Below are 17,041 nucleotides of genomic sequence, written 5' to 3' on the forward strand. Positions count from 1 at the left end.
AACTAATTAGCTTGGGAGATGGGAAGAATAGGACAAAGGTGTCCCTTTCTTCATGGGGAGAGACACAATAGTCTTAGAGGTCATCTATGAGTCATCCACCTTCCTGATCATACTCATTCTTAAAGGAACAGCTCAAGACCCACCTGTTCCAGATTCTTCCAGCCCAGATTGATTTTGCTCCCTCTCCAATACCCAAGGGTTTCTCCAGACTAAACATTCACAGGTAATGCTTAGGCTGCTAAGTGAACCTGGAACTTGTGATAAGGGGCATGAAGGTTCTTCACCTCCCTTGCCACAAAGTTCGGCACACAAAGGTTTCCTTTGAAGATTTCTGGACTACTGAGTCTCTGAATGAAAGGGAGGGCAAAAACCAGAACAACCCTTAGAAGAGGCCTTCAACACAGACCTACATGATGCATGTAGAAGGAAGAAGATTCAACAGGGTATTACCCTTGAAAGATTGATGGAGAAGGAACAAGCCTCTTAGCCAGCAAGCCTGGCCTTCCCAACCTGCCCCTGCAGGCACCTGATTAGGCCTACATTCAAGTACAAAAGCACCTTAAGTCACTCTCTGACTGACTGTGAGCATGTCACCCAACCTTCTTCAGCCTCTGTTTCCTCACCTACTAAACAGAGATAACAGAATATGCCACAGAGGGAAGTTGTGAAAATTATAGATAATGCATGCGACGGCTCCAGCCTCATCCCCACTCCTGCCTTGTCGTGCTCCTCTGCAGGAACACCAATCTCCTAGGGGCTCTCCGGCACATGCAAACGGGCCATTCTTCACCCCACACCTTTCCTCCTGCAGCCCCTTCTCCTGCAAATGCCCTTTCCCTGGAGGCTAACAGCTACTGCCCTCCAAAACCCAGCTTAGGCATCACCTGCTCCAGAAAGCTTTCCCAAACTCGCTACACCTTCTTCCCGGCTTCATAAGGTTTATCACACAAGATCGTAATTAACATCTAAGTGTCTACCTCCAACTAAGAACAAAACTGTGGGAGTATCTGGGTGTCTATTCTAAAATGCACGCTGTGCATCGGCTATAACGGGCATTCGATGTTTGTTGAATGAATGAACAAAGCAAGGACTCTGAGAAGAGGGTGACACAAGAAGTCTGTCTGCCACTAACTCCCAAGGCCTTGCTAGTTACACTGAATATGTGTATATATTACCTACAACATGTGTAAATATTCCCAATGCCTAGCGCAATGACTAGCACGTAATAGGTCCTCAATAAATACTTGATGAATCAATTAACGTTGAATAAACTTTACAAGAGAAGAAACTGTTTAAGAGCCTAAAACCACAGGTGCAAGATAAGCCCATAACAATGCCTATACTGAGTTCTATTTACAAGCCAAAGGCATTTAAGGTAGCCAAGCAGCGGTACCCACTAATCTGTGGCCATACTCACCACCGGTATGTGTGTTCCTAGTCATAACCAGATAATGAGTCAGGTGGATATCCTAGCGTTAAAGGGCAAGCAAAAAACAAAAACAAAAAAACGCAAACCAGGCTTGACGCAAACAACTCGTAACCAAAACGAATGACAGATAATGCTATCCACACATGAATGTCCCATGAATTCTTCCTTTCATATGTTCTCAGGGGAATGACAGAAAATTTCCATCAGCCCCTGTACGGAGAAATTGAGCCAAGCCCCCTGTAAAACTAAGGACGAAGCCCTTCTCAGACTCAAAGGACTTGGAATTATTAGCAGTGGATAAACCTGTAACATAACATAGAGAAATAGCTTTGCCCCAGGCCAGCTTCAGTAGTCAGCAGCAGTGAATCTTCGGGGGAGTCTCTACCCCTCTCTGAAGCTCAGTTTTCTCATCTGCAAAACGGAGCTAATGACCCCAAGACACAGTGTCACTATGAGGACTGAATGAGAGAACATACATAGTGCTTCATCAGGGCCAGGGGCACAGCAAAAGCCCAGAACCTGGTAAGCTTGCCGTGCTGCCCGCACCAAGACGCAACTAACCCTTAGGTCCAAGAGGCTCCTCTTAAACCACAGAAAAGAAAGGCACAAGCATTAAGTATGGCGGGTGCTATCGGAGGACATTCAAGAGGTTGCAAAGGGTACAGTGTTGCTAAAATTAAAGTTGACTGACATCTCAGCACTGGGCTAGGGAAACCAGGAGATGGATGCAAATTTAGAAAGACCGTAATCAAAAAAAAATTTAGAATCATCCTCCTGGGACACGTAGTTCTTTTCTGGTTGCCAGATTTCCTGGTCATCTAAAGTGTATGTGATATATTTATTACTATGGAAATAATTTATGAATAAAAAGTCAAGTAGAGCTGAAGCCAAGGACAGAACAGGAGGAAGGTTGCCAAGATCCAGGGGAAACAATGTTTCAGCCTCCTTTGAAGGCTTCCATTTTATTCCACCTTTACAAAGCTCCAGTTACGCCCTCCCTAACCTGTCCTGACCCTGCAGTCCTAGTTTGCCTCTTTCTGCTTCTGGTCCCACAGGCTCTTGTCCCATAGGCTCCCAAGGCCGGAAGGGGCCTTAGCAGGCACTTCGGTCAACCACTCCACAACCAAACTGCAAAGTTCACACGCAACGTCGGCTTGAATACTCCCCCCAGGGAGTTTGCGGCCCTGTGACACAGTTTGTTCCACAGTCGGGAAGTTCTGCCGAATAAGTTCTTCCTTATCTCCCATCCTCCTGTGCTTTTCTTCCAACCTATGCTGGTTCTCCCCTCCGCAGCCACTCAGTGCTCCTCCCATCCTTCTTCCACATGAAGCAGGTGCCACTTACGATCCCCTGCAGGCTGGAAAGTCCAATGCCCACACTTATCCCACCTCCAACACGGTGTCCTAAACTTCTGTCTTCCAAGGAGCCCATCTCTGGATTCGCTTCCTTTTCCCATGATCTGTATCAGAGCCAGGGAAACAAAACACTCCAGATGGGTCTGATCAACCAGACAGAGCAGAGTGGCACGGGTGCACTCCCTCCTCCAAGCCTGAGATCAAATACTCCTCTTCTTCCCTCTCTCCCTTCCGTCCCTGTTCCAGGCCTCCCACTGGGTCCCCTCAGGTCCTGGGAACAGAAACAAACCTGACAGTGCCAGGGAACGTGCGAGGAGGAGGAGAAGGTGATGACGCAGCTCAGTGCCTTGCACTTGCAGCCAAGGGCACCCAAGCCGGCAGGCTATCTCCAAAAATAACCCTGTCCAAACAGTCAGCCTCTTAGTAATTCCCCAGGAGCCCTTCGTTCCAGCTTTCCAGGGTGCGGTCCTCAGCGTCCCTGTGCCTGGTCCCTCGCCACCCTTTCCAGAGCCTAATGGACTGGCTCCATTTAACCACTGACATTTACAGCCATTGTTCCTTATGTCCAAGGTCTAAATATACTTAGAAATATATTTTTATGGAAAATTTTTACAGTTAAGCAAACATCATAATATAGACTGTAATGCAACTACAAAAAAAGCATCTGCATGCACGGAGAGGGAAAGATCTCTAACACATATAGTCAGGTGGAAAAGGCAGTCTTGTAAAGTGGCAGTTATTATGGGATCCATTTACTGAGCTTTAAAAATGTATCTGTGAAGGGGCACCTGGGTGGCTCAGTCGGTTAAGTGTCCGACTTCAGCTTAGGTCATGACCTCACAGTCTGTGGTTCAAGCCCCACATCAGGCTCTGAGCTGACAGCTCGGAGCCTGGAGTCTGCTTCGGATTCTGTGTCTCCCTCTCTCTCTGCTCCTCCCCTGCTCATGCTGTGTCTCAAAAATAAATGAACTTTAAAAAAAAATTTTTTTAACATATCTGTGTAGAACCATGAATACACAAGTCAATGTATACAAAAGGGGCAGAAAGACCCACAAAAGTGCAAACAGTAGTCACTTTGGAGAGAAGTGGGATTGGGGAAAATGGCAAAAGGTGAGGGGGGTAATTTTTTACTCTGAATATCATAAAAGGAAACAGATTTCACTTACTACTTGTATGAAGAAGCCACCTGGCCTTAGGTGTACCTTTCCCCCATTGTCATCGATCATCTCAGAGCTGGAAGGGGCCCTGGGGACTAAGACACAGGTCCTTGAGGTAGGGTACCCATGGTGGCATGCCTTTTGCCTAAGGTCACACAGCCAGCTAGCAAAAGCCAGAGACCACAAGTCATAGTACAGGCCCTGACATCGTGGAACCCCCAGAGGATTAAAAAGAAGGCTTTGACTTAATTACTAAATCAAACCAACTTTATTCTTTCAGTTGAGTCAGAAATACCTACTTTGGTGAACAGCCAGATGGAAGAGACCAAGGTCATCAAACCTGGAGGGAAACGGGTCTCAGGCAGGACCTATCACTCAGGCATGGCTGGCAGGCCCTACCTTCTCTGGGCTTCCTGGCCCTCATCCATAAATCAGAGGGACGGGCTAAGTGACAGGAGACAAGGGACAAGACAGATTGGCGGGTACGGAGTGCCGTGGGTGCCAGGTGTTCGTCTGAGCGACCTCCGCATCCTCAGAATGAGACTGGCAGGAGCACTCCCTGAGTGCATCCTGGGCCGAGGCGCCGGCAGTCCGTGACCTTAATTCCATATGGAAGCCCTGCCTCTCAGGAGGGGAAGGCTGGGTTCAAGTCTGACTCAGCTCCCCACCCCCACCCCAGCACCAAGCTGCTTGGGCTGCTGCATGGATTACCTCATTCGATATTCGCCAAACTTTCAAATGCGCTCAAAGAAATTCAGAAGTCACTTGCCAAAACCATACAACTGGGAAAGGGTGGGGACCTTCTGCAAAATTAGGTCTCCTGACTCTACATTCAGTGCTCCTTCTATCCTGCCGGTTTGGCATGCAGTGGGGCCTCCTCACTTGAGCGATAAAACTTAAGTTCTTGGGTTGGCTCCCCACCAACCCCTGTCTCTCTCTCTCTCTCTCTCTCTCTCTCTCTCTCTCTCTCTCTCTCTCACACACACACACACACACACACACACACACACACACAGTCCCCTAACAGTGACAGCAGAGACAGGCTCCAGGAGCAGCACGACTCAGATATGCATCATGCTGATAAGATGTCTGGGATGTGCTTCAAAGTCATCTGGGGTGGCCTGTGGGGATATACGTCAGCTATGAGTTGTGATAATTGTTGAAGATAAGTGATTGTTTACAGGGGTTCATTACACCATTCTTTCTACTTTTGTACATTTGAAATTGCCCAAGATCAGACTTTTTTATACTGCATCATGCAAGTGATCAATTTGTCACCTGGTAGGTGGTTCCATTGTGATCAACTTGCTGCTTCCCTCGGCACACAAGGCCACACAATGGCCTGCTGTCATGTTAAGAAAAAATATCAGGGCCAAAGTTTCTGCAGGGTGTGAAAATCCCAATTATAGCAATAATAGCCATCGCTTACTGAGTGCTTCCTGTTTACCTGTCACTGCAGTGGACCGTTTAGCTATGATTTCATTTAATCCTCACAATGGCCTGGTAAAGGTGGAGCTGTTAAGCCCATTTTATAGAGAAGGAAATTGAAGTTCAGAGAGCTTAACTAGCTTGTCCAGGTCTCCACCTGTGATGAATGATGAGCAAGAATTCAAATCCTTCATCATAAGAAAAAAAAGTCTGTAACTACACGTGGTGATGGATTTTAACTAGATCTATCGTGGTGATCATTTCACAGTATATACAAATATCAAATCACTAAGTTCTACACCTAAAACTAATGCAATGTTGCATGTCAATTATACCTCAGTAAAAAAAAAAAAAAAAAATCAAATACTGAATTACATGTGCTTTTAACTTCTACTGCTCCCACAATATGTAATACTTTGGTACGTTAGGACTTTCTATGTAATTGGGACTAAATCTATGAAATTTTTCAAATGATCATATCCTTCACAGTGTAACCCAGTCATTTTAACCTTAGGATTCTACACGATGCAAACTATCTTGGAATGTAGACAGGGATTAATTCACAAACACATTATTCACAGTGTCAATCACCACAGGGCAAATGAGAAGTACCTGGGCTATCCCACAGTGGCCTTCATCCCAGAAGCCTTACTCATGGATGCTCCAGTCTCGGGTGCTTGCCCCTCCTCTGTGGTCCCACAGCACCCTGTACCAGTCTCTTGTTTCCTGGTCCCCTCCACCGGATCATAAGCTTCTTTAAAGCTAAGCTCTTCTCACACATCTTTGGTTTAGAGTGGGCACTCAAATACGTGAGGACTGAATTAGTAAATGACCATGGAGTTGAGGATTTAACATCTACAGAAACTGCTTAAGCTGCTGGAGGACAAAGGATAGTACCAGAACCCAAGGTCACATGCAGTGCCCTTCCCCCTCCACCTTAGACTTTAAACTTTTTCTACAATAAAAAGTAACAAAAATGACTGGAGTTTGAATGCTTGAGGCAGGGTGGGAGAGGGGGAGGAAGCTGGAGGTGCCTTCCTCTATAGGCCCTCATTGAAATTCCACTGAAGTGACCAGATCCCATGGGCCATGTGACCTTGGAGGTGCTGAGCAGCTGATATGGGTGATGAATGAAAGACGCAGCTTTAATGTGGACTTAAACTATGTCAAGTACATCTGAGAAGGTTAAGCAAGAAAGGCAAGAGATGACTGCACATACAGGATGTTCTCAACCATTTAAAGAAAATACATCCATTTGGGAAAAAAAAAAAAAAAAAAAAGACCAGAGGGAAAACTGCCAAATGTTAATAGTGGTTACCTTTGAATAACGTAATCTTTGTCTGTGTCTCTATACTTTTTTATACTTTCCAAATTGTTCCCAATGGGCATACTTGATTTTTATAATCAGAACAATAAATAAAATTTAAATCACGAAACTGATTCTGAAGGCTAGTAATGATTTCGAAAACCTCTCCAGTGTTTTAATGCGGTGAAACTGCATTGCTTACTATGTTACTGTTACAGATAAGACTATAAAAAGTACATCTACTGGAATCAGAATGCCATCAGGTAGTTTGAGTACACACGCACACAAGCAAGAAAATGTATTTTTCCCCAATTCAGTTTTTAGTGAATAAATCACTGATACCAGGTCTGAGCAAATTCTCAGTATTCTAATGTTCCATAAGGTACTGTGAATTTCATTAATGAACTATTCCTGTCATTTTTTAATGTTTATTTATTTTTGAGAGCTAGAGACACAGAGCAGGAGCAGGGAGGGGCAGAGAGAGAGAGAGAGACAGAATCTGAAGCAGGCTCCAGGCTCTGAGCTGTCAGCACAGAGCCCAACACGGGGCTCGAACCACAAACTGCAAGATCATGACCTGAGCCAAAGTTGGATGCTTAACTGACTGAGCCACCCAGGCGCCCCGCCTGCCATTTTTTTAATGCAACCACATCCTCACAACTTTAGAGAGCTACATTCTCTTTGAAGCCTTCCTCTTCCACTCACTCGTTTACCATCATTGGTTTGATTCCCGGAGAAAAAGGGAACACCCCTCTCCATGCCCCCTCCCCAGTCAATATTGAGATAAATTAGATCTACTTTCTGTGGGTTCCTGAGGACAATTTCTTATTGCAGTGATTTTTTTTAAGTGTATTTATTTATTTTTGAGAGAAAGAGAGAACGAGAGCGTGTACCTGGGAGCATGACCAGGGAAGGGGGAGAGAGAGAAGGAGAGAGAGAATCCCAAGCAGGCTCAGCACTGTCAGCACACAGAGCACAACACAGGGCTTGATCCCAGGAACCCTGAGATCATGACCTGAGCCGAAATCAAGAGTCGGACGCTTAACCGACTGAGCCACCCAGGTGCCCCTCTGAAGACAGTTTCTGAGGGGAGATCCAAATGTGTTCTGCATCCATTTAAAAAAAAAGGGTGGGAGGGCTTCTCTGTAACTCCAGGTCAACACCAAACCCCAGCCTTAGCCTGCCTGTTTGTCAGTAACACAGAATGAATGAATGCCATCACTTTAGACTGCACAGCTTTGGTTTTTATTTGTTTCTTACTAGGTTTAATTACCTTAGAATCACACAAACTTTACAACTCTCCAAAGGCCCCCTTTACAATGTGGCAGGCATTCACCCCTCTTTGTTAACTAGGTAGGGTCTCCTAATTTGAGTAGAGGGCTTACTCTATGGGGTTATTCTCCCACCAACATCCTCTGCCACTTAAAAAGCTGGTGAGCACCGGAGCCTGCCAAGAGGTCTGAGCAGGCATAAGCACGTGTCACATCGCTGGATACCCACAACAACGCCAGGATATACATACCCATCCTTCCCTTCACATTAAACAATCATATTCTCAAGGAACACAGGACACAGAAGAGCTGACCCAAACTCCTCTGATCCTAAGGCCTAAGCATCTTCCACTCCCCTGGAACAGCCTGTGCAGAGACTGGGCAGGAAGGACTTTCACTGTCCAAGGAAGTGAGGAACTGGAGCCCAGGAAGGTTAATAGCACAGAAAGCTAAGTGGGGTCTCTGGCTTCTGGCTTCTTGCTGCCTTTTGCTTTACGATTATGTTCAAAGCAGGTCCCCACTGGGGAAGCAAGCAATAGCAGGAGAACATGTAGGAGGCCAGGGCAAGGGTGGAGTGAACCACTTAGTAAACACTACAGAAAAGTGATCCCCAATGATAACTGCAATACTCCTCACCATATCTACCATAGGGATCCATGGCTCTGTACCATAACCAACACCTATTTAATTCCTTCAGGAATTCATTCTCAGACTTAAAGAGTGTTGTTATAACAACCATCATAACTTTGACTTTACTCTGGGGTACCAACAACAACTCATTTGATGCAACGGTTTTCCTTTTACGCACAAAGAGAAATTAAAAGCAGACACCTTGCTGCATGTCCTTAGGCAAGTGATTTCTCCTCTCTGGGCCTCAGTTTTCCCATTTGGAAAATAAAAGGGTCTGGCGGGATGATTCCCAAGGTTCCTTATAAGGCAAGCATCCCGATAAGAAAGCTATACTCAAGTGCCCAGTGGAATTACCACAAAAATGAAACACTCTAGAAACCCTAAGAAAAGAAACAAGTGTAGCTAGGAGATAACAGGGACAGGACAAAACAGCACATTAGCTTTGGGGAAACCCAGACTCCAAGTATCTGTTGTTGGGTTTTTAAATTTTTATTTTTTTGGTTTTTTGTTTGTTTTGGTTTTTTGGTTTGTTTTTTTTGTTGTTGGTTTTTTTTTTTTTTTTCCAACTTTTCCTCTGCCAAATACAAAAATAGGCAGCTACTTCCGGGGAACTCTCAAAAAGAATTTAATTAAATAAAATCAATGAAAACAATGCCTTGTTCTCCCACAAGTGGCTCAGGAGTAGCTTGCTAAGAGACACTTTCTTCCCTGTGGGTCTGATGTCAACAGCCTAATGCTTAGGCCCAAACAAAGGCTTCCTGGCATAGAGATGAGAGGCAAATATCTAAGTCCCCATATCTGGCCCTATTCCAAATTGAGGGGAAAGGGACAGTGAGAAGAGAAAAATACCAAAGTTTATGAAAGGCTAGCAGAAGAGTAAAGAATTACTAAAGCTATCTTTTCCCAAATGAATAAGAACTCTTAAAAGAGATAATGGAAGGGTGCAGCTTTCAATCTGAATTACTTTCTTTGTTTAACTCTGTTCTAAGGCCACTGATTTTTAGACTAACCTGGTTGTGCCTTTGGGGGCTGTCAAGGCCAGGGGCAGTGTGGGAATTGGGAGACCCATACTCAAATTCTCTTTCCCATTTCACTGGTTTAAACTCCCGCAAGGCATTTTCCAGGCCAACATTACCCGCTTGTAAAATAAGAGGGTTCCCTAGATCCCCTTTAGATCCTCAGTAACAGTGGTTTGGAGCTGAAGGCCCTCCAGTTCTCCCCAGGGACAGGTTTAAGCTCCAGAGGGACTGGCGGCCAGTGAGCTCAGCAATTGCACTCTAGCAGCGGTGCCTCCGTGCCTGCACACCCCACCCCCCCACCCCCCCACTCCCACAACCTTAGGGTCTTACTTCTGCACCAGCACCATTCCCTAACAAGCCAATGCACCCACCCACCCACTTCCCGGCTGCCCGAGCAGGTCTGATGAACCAAAACCTGCCAAGGTGAGCAGAGCACATGTAAGCAAAGCAAAAACAAAACAAACAAGAGCCCTCTTATCTGGACCTCGGAATTTCTCTCAAACTGATCTCACTGAAGATAAGAGCGTCCCTACCCAGAACCAGAGGCCGCGGCTGGCCTCGCCTGTAAAAACTAAAAACGCAAAGCGAGTCTCAAGCCAAAAGAGGCCAGTGCCAGACGCAAGGACCTACAAGGCAAAGCTCAAGCAAAGGGTCGAGAAGACCAAGACCGCGCTGGGCGCTGTTTAAATTGGACTATTGTTTCTGCAGGCTGGGGAGGCGCTCGCCATCTCCCAGCAGGGGCAGTCGCCTGAGTGCAGGGACAATGGTGCACTAGGCACGGTCTTTTTTTGGAGAGGGACCCATGGGCCCTTAATTCAACCCCAGTGCGCTGGAAGTGAGGGGCTGCCCTGGTCCCATCCAGTAATGCACCACGGCCGGGACAGGCTCTCGGCCTGGGGCAAAGCTTTTTGTAGCTGCTTTCGTGTTTTGTTTTCCCCTTTTGGCAGACTGGCAGTTTGGCCTGAGGGCCAAGTGGTACCTTTTCAATGTGTCTGTCGTCCTCCTCTGGCCAGCGGCGCCCCTAGCGCCTCTCCCTCCCCCGCGGCTTGAGACAATGGCCCGGTTCCGCAAGGCGGCAGTTCCAGGGCCAGCCGGGCTCCGGGATCCCCGCGCAGAGCGCACGTGCGTTTGTTATGGTGCCTGAGCCCCCACCCCCGCCGCAGGCCTCAGTTTCCCGGTCCTTAAATCTAGCAGCGGGAATGCGCAGGAACCCGGAACGCGCGGGGCGTCCCGCACCTGACCCGTGGCGCGGTGCGGGAAGCGGGGCTCCCGGGGGCCGAGCGCACGTGGGTTTGTTGTGGGTCCGCAGACTCGCGGAGCCCCGGGGGAAAGCCAAGGCGGTCCCCGGGCCGGGAGAAAGCCAGAGACACCCCGGCCCCACGGTGGCCAGCCGGCCGGCGAGACTGCCGAGGCGGCGCTGGGCACCGGCTCCGCGCGCCCCGCCGCCCCGCTCCCCTCCCGTGCCCCTTCGCACATGCCTCCGCCCGGGCCCCGGGCCGCGCCGCCGCCCTGCGCACCCCTACTCACTCGCTGCGCGCTCGGCCGCCGGGGCTGCGGCCCCTCCGCCCGCTCCGCGCCCTCGCCGGCCCGCAGCCGCTCCCTTTGTTAGCGCCCGGCAGTGCCCCAGATGTCTTCCCCGGCCCGGCCCGGCCCCGCACTCCCCTCCCCCAGGTGCCGCCCGTCTCCGCGCGCCGCGGCCGCAGGGGAGCCCGGCAGCTGGGAGCCCGGCGCCAGGTCCCGGCAGGAGGGTCTGCTGGGGAGGAGCGGGGGACTGGGGCTGAGGGGTGGAGGGGACGGCGAAGGAGGGAAGAAGAGCGCGGCGGAGGGGCGGGGGAAGCGAAGGTCTCCGTTATGCAAATAGTCGGGCCGACGGGGTGGGTCCCCAGTCGCACGGCGCCCCAGACACCCTGGCCTGGCCCTCCGGGGGTCGCCCGCGGGCGGGCCTCCGGGTTAGGGGTGCCGGGTTAGGGCACCTCGTGATGCGGGGACCCCGCTTCCACCACCCCCCACCGCCACCGCCGCCGAGGAAGGCGGAAGGAGGAACAAGGGGAGGGGCGACGCGGAGGGCCGGGATCCCCAAATGCCGGCTCTCCCCACCACGCCCCAGGTCCCGGAGGGTTGAATGCTACACTCACAGGCTTTCCGTCCTCACAAGCGGGAACTGTTAATCCTGGCTCCGCTACCGACTGCCTGTGTGACTGAGCAAGTCACTTACGTCTCCGAACTCCTCTTAGGTAGGATATAAAACGGCAAAATCTCTTTCACGGGGTTTGACCCGATCCTGCCCAACACCGGGCGTAGCATGTGCTAGGTGCTCACAAACACTGCAGATACAAGAGGAGTGTGGGCCCCAAGCTGCCTGCAGGCTGGGGGGACGGGAGGCCTCAGGTGCGGTGTTGAAGGGAGCGAAGTTCCTTCCTTTCACTGGGGCTGAACTGGGGCTGCTAGGGGAAGGCGTGCACCGCCTGTGGAGCAGGTGTCACCGCTGTATACTGACCATCCCCGGTGCCCGGGGGGGGGGGGGGGGGGGGGGGCTGAGACAGAAAACCGCCCCACAGGAGGGCCAGAAGCAGCCTTGGGCCACCACTCCAGTTCCCATAGAGAGAATGGAACTACCGGTGGCAACAATCATCACCCAACTGAGTTTTGAGCACCCACTTGGCACGAGGCTATCTACGTACTTGGAGGGAAAGGGGGAGTGGAAGTCATTTGGGCCCTCTGGGAACACACAGTGTGGGGAACACTCCCAGCGCCTGAAGCCCTGACACAGAACTCTGTCTCCAAATTGAGGTGACCACTCCCCACCACCAACTCAACTTGGGGAAGGGGAGGTCACATCCTCCTCTCATCCCTCAACACCCTTCTTCCAGGTATTGCTACCTCCCTTCCCCTCCTGCTAGGCTGCTGGCTGGCCGGCTGCTGAGGAAGTGTCGCTGCTGGGTGTACGGAGCTCCAGTTCCAGGAGGTGCTGCAGAGTGAATTCAGATGTCTACCACCAACTAGCTGAGTATTGGTTTGGGTCCCTCAGCCTCTCTGAGCCTCTTTTTTTTAATGTTTATTTATTTTTGAGAGAGTAGGGGAGGGGCAGAGAGAGAAGGGGACAGAGGGTCCAAAGCAGGCTCCCCACCGTCATTGCAGAGTGCCATGCCATGCTCGGTTGGAACCCAGGAACAGTGAGATGATAACCTGAGCCAAAGTCTGACGCTTAACCAACTGAGCCACCCAGGCGCTCCTCTCCGAGCCTCTTTTGAGCCTCTTTCCTCTTCTGTATCATGGAGATATTAATGATGGTGTTGTCTTCAAGATTATGTGAAATGACCTGTATGAAGCCTTTGGCTTAGTATCTGGCATTTGAAAGGTGCTCCTAACGGTAACCGTAACGTGAGTGAGTGAAAGTAGACAAACTCATGAGACTACTTCTGGGAGGATGCCATATTGGAGATTTCAGACTTTATTCCGAGAAAATTGGAAGCTCTTAAAAGATTTCATCCAGGGGCATGGCATGCATCCTTGTGTTTTACACTGATTTTTCTGCCAGCTTCCTGGAAAGTGGATGGCAGGAGCAGAGACTGTGAGCATGGGGCACAGAGACCAGTTTGCAAACTGCCATCAGTGGAGATATAATAGGAGCTGGGGGGGGGGGGGGGGATGGGGCGCCTGGCTGGCTCAGTCCGTTAAGCTTCCGACTTCGGCTCAGGTCATGATCTCAGGTCATGATCTCACGGTCCGTGGGTTCGAGCCCCGTGTCGGGCTCTGTGCTGACAGCTCAGAGCCTGGAGCCTGTTTCGGATTCTGTTCCTCTCTCTCTCTCTGACCCTCCCCCATCCATGCTCTGTCTCTCTCTGTCTCAAAAATAAATAAACATTAAAAAAAAATTTTTTTTTAAATAATAGGAGCTGGGGCAATGACAGCAGGAATGAAAAAAGAGGACACGCAAATAATACCTACCATTTGGGGAGCAAAAGCAATTTGCTTATTATATTGCCTCTCCTTTTCATACCATATGTGGGGGCCTTACCCTATCGTATGAATAAGAAAATTGAAGTCACCGAGGAAATGAAAGAGCTGGAATTTGAACCCTTTTCCACATGCGTGGAGAGCCTTAATCATTTCCTTCCTCAGTATCACTTTTATGTCAACACTGCTTAAGACTCAAGAACAAGGAGACGCGGGGCTGGCTCCATCAGAAGAGCATGCCACTCTTGATCTGGAGGTGGTAAGTTCGAGCCCCACAAGTATAGAGTAGAGAGATTACTATGAATAAATAAATAAGTAAATAAGTAAGTAAATAAATAAAAAACAAACAAACTTTAAGAAAAGAGAAGAATGGGGCGCCTGGGTGGCTCAGTCGGTTAAGTGGCCGACTTCGGCTCAGGTCATGATCTCACGGTCCCGTGAGTTCACTCTCACGGGTGAGTTCGAGCCCCACGTCGGGCTCTGTGCTGACAGCTCAGAGCCTGGAGCCTGTTTCAGATTCTGTGTCTCCCTCTCTCTCTGACCCTCCCCCGTTCATGCTCTGTCTCTCCCTGTCTCAAAAATAAATAAAACATTAAAAAAAAAGAGAGAGAGAAGAATGAAGAACAAGAAACAGAGGAGAGACTTTTTTAGCTCCCTTCCCACTCCATATGACTCTTTATAAGAAGAACTACAGCCAGATTACAGAGAAAACAAAGCAAGAGGCTCACTCCGTATTCTTGGCTTACAGGGCCAAAGTGACCACAGATGACATGAAAAGCCCAAGAAGTTTCTTTTTTTTTTTTTTTTTTTTTACTTTATTTATTTTGGGAGACAGAGAGAGCACAAGCAGGGGAGGGTCAGAGAGAGAGGGAGAGAGTGAATCTCAAGCAGGCTCTGAGCTGTCATCACAGAGCCCAACACGGGGTTCCATCTCAGGAACCATGAGACCATGACCTGAACTAAAACCAAGAGTCAGACCCTTAACCAACTGAGCCACCCAGGTGCCCCCAAGAAGTTTCCGGGGCTGTGAGGCAGATGTGTGGACGGGTAGGGAAGATCTCCCTGGAAGATGTCCAGGGAAGGAGCAGCTGTGGAGTTATTCCCTTTGGGGGCCCCTCCCCCAAGGTTGCAGTTGGGGTCTTCTGACCTATAGATGAGAGGCAGGAGAGGGATGGACCTGTCCTCTCCAGCCTATGAGCCTTCCTCATGTATTGTCTCTAGGGCCCCTGACTTGACAGGTTATTTTTCTTAGAAATATAAATACCTAATTTCCCTCTGGACACTACCTCAGCTCCCCACCCCCATGACCTCAGTCTTTGCCCATGAATAATATTTTAAGTAATGCCTTTCTTAGTCATCACTTTAGGCGGTTTACTGGCTAATACAAATAATGCCCTACTTTATAATGTTCACTTACAGTGAGCCGCTCACAGACATGCTGTTTCTAGCACTCTTAAATTGGAGATGGTGGTATTGCACAGTCTTATAAGGAATAAGGAAAGCACCGGAGGCTGAAAATATCTTCCCAAACCCTTCTGCCTCATCTCTCTCCAGATGCTCATGTCGAACCTTCGATGGCGTCCACAGTTCTCTGCACGCTTTCAACACCCACAGTCCAGTAAAAGGGTGGACTGAGGGCTAAAGGAACTGCCGTGTGGTCTACCTGCGCCCCCTACCTTAGACTTCAGTGCTCTCAGCTTCAAGGATAAAGATACCTATGCTCAGCGAAGTCTAAGGAACCCAAGTCACAAAACAGAAATAGAGGAACAGCATCTCTGGGAGAACAACACTAGGGACAGAGTCTGGACACTAGAGATGGGCCCCTTGGAAGGACTACAGCCACAAGACAGGGAAATGGCTGGGCCGACCGTGCCTCGTACAGCAGGCAGTGGCCTTGCAGCCTCAAGACCTCAGCATTAGATATGGGCATTGGGTAAGCAGGTGTGGCCTTGGAAATGGGCATGTCATGGTGGACAAGCTTTCATTGGACTGCACTTCACCCAGTCAGCTTTAGTGTCCAGCCTTGTCCCAGGAGATATGAGGAGAAACCAAGTCCCAATTCTCAAATTACTTGTGTTTTAGCAAAATATCTTTTGGTCCAAATAATTAACACAAATTGCTATGGATTGAACATCTACTGGGTGCAAGGCAGCCTATGTGCATGTTCTCACTTAATCCTCACCTGGGGAAGGGGTATCATTCTAGAACCCTGGTGTACCTAAGTCTTCTTAGGCTACTCTTCCTGTTGTCGCCTGAAGGCCAATCCTAGCATGAAATTAATGTATAGGAGGCAAGGGTATGGTTATAAATCTCATGCTAGGAACATTAAAAAGCAAGAGAGGTCTTTCCTGCAGGTTTCTTAAGGAGACAAAGTGGTGTCACAACAAACATCAAGATGCAAGGCTTCCTAGGTGTCCACTTACAACATCCCTTTTTCTGAATTCCACTCCAGACATCACCTTCACACATTTCTACAGAGGCCTCCTCAGCATCTCTCTCCCTCCTATGATACTCCTCCAGCTCCCCCACCCCCACTTCCCAAGTCCTTCCCTCTAGGGGTCTCCCTTAATTTTAACTAGCCATCTCTCAGTGACCCCAAAAGATGTGAGGAAAAGAGTAGGAAGCTGCAAAAAAAAAAAAAAAAAAAGACAATGCCCATGAATATAGATCTTTACGTTTACAAATGGCTTGCATATACATTATCCCACCTGAGCCCTTTTCAGACTCAGAATAACCTGAGAAAACTGAGACTCAGAGATAAAGTGAGTTGCTTAAAGTCCACTAGTGAGTGTTGAGCTGCACCTTGAAACCTAGGCCTCTTTCCTTCAGACTACATCTGGCCCAGGGCTGCAAATGCCTGGACAAGCCCATCAAACTGTCAATAACACTTCCCCAGCTACAGCTGCCAGAACTGTCGCCCTGGTGCCCCAGGGCAAGACTCAAGCCATGCCCAGGAGACCAAGTCACCAGCAATGGAAGGAAGTACAGGGACAAAAGGACTCAGAAATCAAAGATACTTGTAATAAATGCCTTCAAAAAGATCCAGGAAATTGGCTTCTCTCAAGTGACTTCTATCAAAACCAAGGTGCAAAGTCCTGTGTATTTATTACCTGAGGATGACCTTCTGAATAACCCACAAATAATGGTCAGGCTTCTTGCAAGAGAGTGTGTGGGTCAAGGAAATGTTTTTGAAATTAACAAATGTTTTGAGGGGAAAAAGAAACTATCCCATGCCTGTTGGTGATTTCTCCCAAACCTGTCTCTGTGTTTTTTTTTTTTTTCCTAATTGTATAGATCAAATTTGCTTTAGGAAATTTAGAAAATTCAGACAAGTATAAAGAAGCAAGGGGGAGGAAGATATTGTCAGCCCATCAGCCACAGGCAGAATTAACCTTTTGGCCTATTTTCTTCCAGTTATTTGCCATGCATTTTTCTACAACTTTTCATAGTTGAGATCATGATATATAAAAATGATATCCAGCTTTTGTC

At 48.6% G+C, this 17,041-nt stretch overlaps 1 protein-coding gene and 1 long non-coding RNA gene across 6 annotated transcripts in view; one reads left to right on the forward strand and one right to left on the reverse strand.

Moving 5' to 3' along the window:
- Positions 1-11,633, reverse strand: part of ST6GAL1 (ST6 beta-galactoside alpha-2,6-sialyltransferase 1) — a 118,466-nt gene extending 106,833 nt beyond the window's left edge. For all 5 annotated transcript variants that reach the window (XM_042998950.1, XM_042998951.1, XM_042998946.1 and 2 more), the window contains exon 1: positions 11,123-11,633. The gene's annotated coding sequence lies outside the window, so the exon portion shown is untranslated. The remainder of the gene's footprint in view (positions 1-11,122) is intronic.
- A 113-nt stretch (positions 11,634-11,746) lies between these two features.
- Positions 11,747-16,827, forward strand: LOC122242018. The gene is made up of 3 exons (XR_006222155.1): positions 11,747-11,829; positions 12,466-12,560; positions 15,107-16,827. It is a non-coding gene; the product is annotated as an uncharacterized LOC122242018 (long non-coding RNA).
- The last annotated feature ends 214 nt before the right edge of the window (positions 16,828-17,041 follow it).

Source organism: Panthera tigris, chromosome C2 (genome assembly GCF_018350195.1).
Source record: "Panthera tigris isolate Pti1 chromosome C2, P.tigris_Pti1_mat1.1, whole genome shotgun sequence".
Taxonomy (NCBI): domain Eukaryota; kingdom Metazoa; phylum Chordata; class Mammalia; order Carnivora; family Felidae; genus Panthera; species Panthera tigris.